The sequence below is a fragment of the Schistocerca cancellata genome, chromosome 1 (assembly GCF_023864275.1).
Source record: "Schistocerca cancellata isolate TAMUIC-IGC-003103 chromosome 1, iqSchCanc2.1, whole genome shotgun sequence".
NCBI classification, from domain to species: domain Eukaryota; kingdom Metazoa; phylum Arthropoda; class Insecta; order Orthoptera; family Acrididae; genus Schistocerca; species Schistocerca cancellata.
Window position 1 is genome coordinate 563,152,077 of NC_064626.1, and position 8,031 is coordinate 563,160,107.

The window sequence follows — 8,031 nt, forward strand, 5'->3', positions numbered from 1 at the left end:
AGCAACATACTTCCGTGATGCTGCGGGAAGCGCCCTATCTACCTGTCCCTTCTTTTAATCAAGTTCAGTAAAAACTATTTTCTCCTTAATTCGATGCAATTCCCTTCGTTACTTGCTCAGCCCACCCACCCAATCTTCAGCATTCTTATGTAACACCATATTTGAAAAGCTTTTGTTCTCTTCTTGTCTCTACAGTTCATCATTCGTGTTTTACTTCCGCAGGGTACGCCGCAGACAAATACTTTCAGGAAAAGCTTCAAAACACATTTCTCCATTGAGAAAAGTTTGTCATCTCAAGTCTGCGCTTGATATCTTCTCTAATTTGGCAACCTTCACTTATTTTGCTGCCCAAATAGCAAAATTCAGACTATTTTTAGCGTCCCATTTCCTAACCTTATTTCCTAACCTTATTTCCTAACCTTATTTCCTAACCTTATTTCCTAACCTTATTTCCTAACCTTATTTCCTAACCTTATTTCCTAACCTTATTTCCTAACCTTATTTCCTAACCTTATTTCCTAACCTTATTTCCTAACCTTATTTCCTAACCTTATTTCCTAACCTTATTTCCTAACCTTATTTCCTAACCTTATTTCCTAACCTTATTTCCTAACCTTATTTCCTAACCTTATTTCCTAACCTTATTTCCTAACCTTATTTCCTAACCTTATTTCCTAACCTTATTTCCTAACCTTATTTCCTAACCTTATTTCCTAACCTTATTTCCTAACCTTATTTCCTAACCTTATTTCCTAACCTTATTTCCTAACCTTATTTCCTAACCTTATTTCCTAACCTTATTTCCTAACCTTATTTCCTAACCTTATTTCCTAACCTTATTTCCTAACCTTATTTCCTAACCTTATTTCCTAACCTTATTTCCTAACCTTATTTCCTAACCTTATTTCCTAACCTCATTTCCTAACCTTATTTCCTAACCGTCACCTTATTCAGTTAGACTATGTTCCATTACTCTCATTTTATTTGTGTTGACCTTAATCTCTCAACCTCTTTTCAAGACTATTCCATTCAACTGATCTTCAAAATCCTTTGACGTCTCTGAGTGATTCGCTGTCTCATTAGGATACCTTACAATGGTCTCCTTTGCTGCTCGCTCCAAACACAGTTTGAATAACGCGGGGGGACATGCTACGACCTGGTCTCTCTCCCTTCTCAAGCACTTATTCGATAAAGGCCCTATTAAGCAAGGAAATATGGGAGTGGAGAGTGAGACGTCGTTCTTCGTCTTCTCGCTGGGAACTCGCCGCCGGCCGTAGCGTAGAGTTTCGTCACGGAGGCCGGAAGCGGCGCGGCGCTCTTTACAGACAGCGCAACTTGCGGCGCGTTGCGCATACGAGAGACTTGCGGCCAACACGGCCCCACGTGCGCCGCTGCGCGCATCCACTGGCGCCGCGTCACGGCCGCCCTCTTACATCCGGCGCTCTGCGCTGCACAAAGAAAACCTCTCGTTCTGGGCTCTGACAAGATCCGCGCCCCCTGTCCTGCACTAACAACGGCACCCAATTCTGCTTCGCTCCCCTAGCTGAAATTAAAAATGGCGCAAGCGACTTCTAATCAATCTGCGGGCCTATGGGTTATCGTCTCAGTTGTGCGAATGGACTCGTGCTTTCCTGTCGGGAAGGTCGCAGTTTGTAGTAATAGACGGCAAATCATCGAGTAAAACTGAAGTGATATCAGGTGTTCCCCAGGGAAGCGTCCTCGGACCTCTGCTGTTCGTGATCTATATAAATGACCTGGGTGACAATCTGAGCAGTTCTCTTAGATTTTTCGCAGATGATGCTGTAATTTACCGTCTACTAAGGTCATCCGAAGACCAGTATCAGTTGCAAAGCGATTTAGAAAAGATTGCTGTATGGTGTGGCAGGTGGCAGATGACGCTAAATAACGAAAAGTGTGAGGTGATCCACTTGAGTTCCAAAAGAAATCCGTTGGAATTCGATTACTCGATAAATAGTACAATTCTCAAGGCTGTCAATTCAACTAAGTACCTGAGTGTAAAAATTACGAACAACTTCAGTTTGAAAGACCACACAGATAATATTGTGGGAAAGGAGAGCCAAAAGTTGCGTTTCATTGGCAGAACACGTAGAAGATGCAACAAGTGCACTAAAGAGACAGCTTACACAACACTCGTTCGTCCTCTGTTAGAATATTGCTGCGCGGTGTGGGATCCTTACCAGGTGGGATTGACGGAGGACATCGAAAGGGTGCAAAAAAAGGGCAGCTCGTTTTGTATTATCACGTAATAGGGGAGAGTGTGTGGCAGATATGATACACGAGTTGGGATGGAAGTCATTAAAGCAAAGACGTCTTTCGTCGCGGCGAGATCTATTTACTAAATTTGTCACCAACTTTCTCTTCCGAATGCGAAAATATTTTGTTGAGCCCAACCTACATAGGTAGGAATGATCATCAAAATAAAATAAGAGAAATCAGAGCTCGAACAGAAAGGTTTAGGTGTTAGTTTTCCTCGCGCGCTGTTCGGGAGTGGAATGGTAGGGTGATAGTATGATTGTGGTTCGATGAACCCTCTGCCAAGCACTTAAATGTGAATTGCAGAGTAATCATGTAGATGTAGATGTCGACGTGATGAGCAAGTAGTGAAGTATCCAGAACGAACCGGCAGTGCGCGCGCGCCACTTCGGAACTTCCTATTACATTCCAACTAAACAGGACTGGGAGTCGAACCAGGAATCTTAGCTTTTGCGAGTGCTACTGTTAACCGTTGAGCTATACAGGCACGACCCACTACCAAACCAGTGAATTACATCCGTACAACTGTACCTTCCGAACTTCACAGAAGATACCCGTTTTTCCAGAAGTTAGTAGAGCTGTGAAATCTGAAAGGTAGAAGAGAGGTACTGTCGGAAGCAAAGAAATGAGGCTGAGATGTTAGTCGTGCATGGATAGCTTGTGCCAGTAAGTTTAGAGTTCTGGTTCAAAGTCATATTGTATATTACCTGTTTCAATAAACAGCAATCCCAGAGCACGCTTCTAGTTGCACGTTGCATATCGAACGGCTTCCAGGGACAACAAAAATTTGGTTTTAAATATTTCGTATAGTTATTGACTGAACATAAAAAATTAAAACGGTATCATAATCTACTCGTACAGAGCTAAAAGCTTACGTCAAAAGTTTAACACGGTAAGTCCAATATTACAGTAATAAACTTGGGGCACCGTTGCTCGTGGCGCGCAAATTAACCAGACAGAATTTGAGAATGAGAACACAACGAACTTTCAGTATACACACACCTAATTTCAAACATTTTCTTTCTCATATGCTTAACGTGAAGTGTTCAATACTTTAACTCACTTGTAATCAGATGTATGAAGTAGATTTATAAATAAAGTTTCGATGTTTCAAAGCATTGGAAATTGGGGGGAGGTGTTGACTATTAGACAAACTTTAAGATACCCATGATGAATGTTGTTGAAATGTTTGGTGACTGGTCGAAAAGTTATATAAATCTTCCCACGCTGTGCCCGTGGTGCAGCAACCATGATATTTTCAGTACGAAAGAAATAACCTGGGTTGTAAAAACAGAATAAGCTTTGGCATATTTCGCCTTGTGGAGGCATTTACAGAATTTTACTACTTACGACTAGTGCATTACCCGCAGCTCATATACGAATTCTGAAGATGCCTCAAAAAGGCGAAACGGGTCAATAAAATTTATACTGTTTTTGCAGCCTAGATCGTTATTCCTTACTCATTAAAATGTTCTCGGGTCTCCAGCCGAGTCAAGTGGTTAAAGTATCACCAGCTGAAGACAAAACACTCCTTGGTCATTGTCAAGTGGATTGGCTGCTGGCACGCCCTTACATGCCCCAGCTGCCGCGAGGCCCACGAAATGCACGGACTCTCAACGAACTTGTGACGTCACATCAGTTGTCTTGTCCAACCAACACCGACTCAAAGGAAGGCCTCGGCGCTTGTTCGTGACGTCCCGTCAGTTAGGCACGGCGAACGCCAGGTCTGTTGCAGGCAGACTCATAATGGTGGTGTCTCCCTCTCTGTCACAGGAAAATAAACTATTGGCGGCAACAGAATTGCTGCTTCTTTACCTTATTTGTAAATCTGAGGAAATTACATTTATACTGGGTTGCTTTTACAAGAAACTGTGAACGTATTGGTGCTCTCCTTTAGGTGTCTTGGTTGACTATGGGGTGAGGAGCACTGAATGTTAATGAAATATCTTGCGATTGTACACGTTGGGGGAGGGGGTGGGGGACAGAAGAAGAAACAAAACACACACTTGTTTTATCAAATAAATTTTTTTATCTTATAAAGTTTCTCCTTTCAGTTATAAGAGGGGAATATTTATCTTTTCTAATGTGCATGTTTAAAAACGTTTAAGCTCAGCAGTATTTTCGATGTATGAATCTATTGTTTCCTGTTCAGAATTCCTTTCGTTGAAAACGACTGTAATCTAATGACTGGCAACAGTTGGACATTTACACATGTAAATTAGTTCACATTTCCAGTAACGATGTCAAACGAAAATAAATAAATAAAAGAAACGAGTTCATTGTAAGGGGGTTGGGGTAAGTTTCGATAGCAAAATGGATCAAGTAAATATAGTTACTTGAATGTAAAATTTCTGAAGCTTGCAAAGGAGCAAAGCACCTTCTCGTATCGATCTACGTTTGTTTCGACAGGATTCAGTAATACAGAACTATGATCTTCATTTGTAGCTTTACGATAGTAAGAAAATCTTTCATCTAAATAAAACTGCAGAATCCAAAACAAAACCAAACATTTTGTCCAAAAATAAGAGATTTATAGTGATAAGCACGCCCAGGCGTTTCTGCCTGCAACAGACCTGGTGTTCGCCATGCCTAGCTGACGTGACGTCACCAACAAGCGCCGAGGCCTTTTTTTGAGTCGGTGTTGGTCCAACACGCCGCGATCGCTCGACTACGTCAGAGGCTCACGGAAAATCAGTATGTCACTAAGCGTCTTAACTTTGTCATGTGTTATCAAGAGCTGCGTAGTATTTAAACGCGCAGGTAAGAACTACTAACTCGTTTGAAAAACGAACTAGCTCCCCACCGAAGATGGTCTCTGGTACTCGTAAGACGTGTTGTGTAGCGTGCTGTGACGCAGGTCACAGGGCCTGCTTACCTCGTTGGCCCCCAGGCTGCCGGCTGTGACGTCACTGGTGCCCACGCAGGACCCACGGGAAAGACAGGCCGTGGCGGGTACGTCGCAGCACGTGACACTGCGGGTCTTAAGAGAGCCAGCAGCCTCTCCGACGGAGAGCGAGTAACAATTTTAAATGAGTTTAATTATTCCCGAGTGCACGTTTAAACGCATGCAAGCTCTTGATAGCACACGACGAAATTAAGACCTACACTGGGTGCCTTTCCAGTTACATATTGATTTCACGTCGGCCATGCGGGGAGCCGAACGTTCGCAAACTGTAGCGGCCAAGCCGACTAGAGTGACGTTAGAAATTCGTTGCTGGGCCCGTATTTCTCGTGGACTCCGTGCCCGGTATCACCATATCAACATATGGTGACTCCGCATTACATGCGCTAGCTCTAACCTCTCGATCACAGGCTCGCACGGCGCACAGAGCATTAGTCCGCCGTCTTTACTGAGTGCCTCTTGAATGAAGTTAATTTGAGTAGCTTCTTTAATTACAATGTCGCAGAGGCCATTCGTGCGAACCACGATAGATGTTCAGATCTGATGCTATGATCATATTCTAGAGCCAGCTCAGCTAAAACTAATTTTTCAGTATAGCGTAGGCGATAAAACTTCTCGTGCTTCTTCCCGCGTTGTTCTGCAGTGCACCTTGCTTCGGCCGCACTCGCAGGGTATTTCGTAAACACTAGGTGTTCTGCGAAATACCGCATCCTTAACTGGTCTCAGAAACGGCCGGATTTTTGACGGAGGCCTGGTATCGGTTAGATGTTTGTCTGCATTGTGCATTCTTACCCGTCACGTCGTCACGGAAATGTTTAAATGCAGACTTGTTTGCCTGCTCCTCGTCGGTGGTCTTATTGCGTTTCCTACTTGATCACGTCATTTATCTGTTGATCATTGTAGTCATTGTTCCTTAAGTCCTTGATTGGTGATCCACCTCACGGTGCAAGTTACCAGCTTCTGATATAATTGTCGTGGTTCGCTTGTGGGACAGTCTAATTAAAGAAGCCACAGGAAAAAATCACTGACAGCACTCGCAATAGACGGTGAGTCCGCCGCTCGTGGTCTCGCGGTAGCGTTCTCGCTTCCCGAGCACGGGGTCCCGGGTTCGATTCCCGGCGGGGTCAGGGATTTTCACCTGCCTCGAGGTGACTGGGTGTTTGTGTTGTCCTCATCATTTCATCATCATCCAGAAAAATGGCGCAATGGGACTGAGCAAAGATTGGGTAATTGTACGGGCGCTGATAACCACGCTGTTGAGCGCCCCACAAACCATACATCATCATCATCATCATCAATAGACGGTGAGACCCAACGATCGACAGGGGAAAGTGGGCACGTCAATCCAGGAGTTCATGTAAGTCCAATTGGCGATCTGTAGGCACCAGGGACATGACAGTCGGCATCTAAAGGATGCATTAGCTGCCCATCAGCAGTAATTCAAATTGACAATGGCCAAGAAGTACCATTTTAACCACTTCATGCGGTTGGAAGTCCGCGAATATTTTATTCAATGTTACCGCCGCGAAAAACTACATTCTTAGCTTCCCGTGGCCACTGTTCCGTTAAAGTAGACATCTCATCTGCTTTTTGTGTCTATATATTTCGTGCACGTTGTATGTTTCTCAACATGCATCACATAATGGCGTTAACTGAATAAACATTCTCATTCTGTGCAGCAGGGCAGACGACAGGTTTGTAATGGACTCCGGCAATTGTTTTAGTTGCCCGAAGCTGGTAAAGACGACGATGTACTTTCTTGTTGCTAGTCACCAGTACCAAGAAAAAAAAATCTGTCTTAAAACTATTCCGAAAAAGAATCTTCTTCCACTTGCATTTCATAGTTTTGCGTGTGAGCGCTGAATGGCTATTTTATGTTCCTTTGGAGGGAGGGAGGGAGGGAGAGAGAGAGAGAGAGAGAGAGAGAGAGAGAGAGAGAGAGAGAGAGAGAACGGATTAGAACTGTGGCTAATCTGCACTTAAACCAGAAGCCTTACCTTGAGCTGTGGAGGTCCAACTTGAAAGTATGCAAAAAAGCTTCTGAGAAGTTGGGAAAGTAGACGTGAGGTACTGGCAGAATAGGCGCTCCGAAGACGATTTATAAGCCGTACTTGGACAGCTCTCGTAATAAGTGGAGGGTCCGCGAAAGGCACATTCCCGAGTTCGACACTCGACCTGACACTTAGTTTTGATCTGCGAGGAAGTATTATAGTTATATTTTTCCTCAATCCAAAAGATTCTGCACATGTGACTGTTCAATCTTTCACTACTAGTATGTCCGCTCGTTGCACGGCATTCACCAATGTTGCAAAATCTACGTAAATAAAAACTTGAATGTAAGTTTGTTCAAACTCGTAAATCTCAGAACGTTATCCGCAGATTCCTTTCCAGATTTTGACACAACGTTGCTTTCCAATATATGTAACATATAAAACGAAAAAATTACCAAAACTCTCAAAAAGGTCTTAGCAGATTTACTTCAAATTTTCACACAATTGTATAGTGAAGTTTCGTATGGACATAATATGTATATTTTTAATATTCAAAAATATGTGATGTATTAAAGGAAATATTGTTACCAAAAATATCAAGGTACTCGACCGATTTACTACAAATTTAACCGTCAGTGTAATAAACGTTTGGCGATGTGTCGTTGTATATCTTTAATGGACGTAATACATAAATATACAGGGTTTTTCTCCTAAGAGTAGCCAGGCGCATTTTCTCTGGTGTTTCGGCAGGTATTTTCAGTTTAGTTTTTACAATGTGTAGCTGAAGTCGGCTCCAACAAATACTGCTAATGAAGTCTTCCATGCGACACCCATTGTCGACGGAACGCGTTGGTCTGTTTCCTG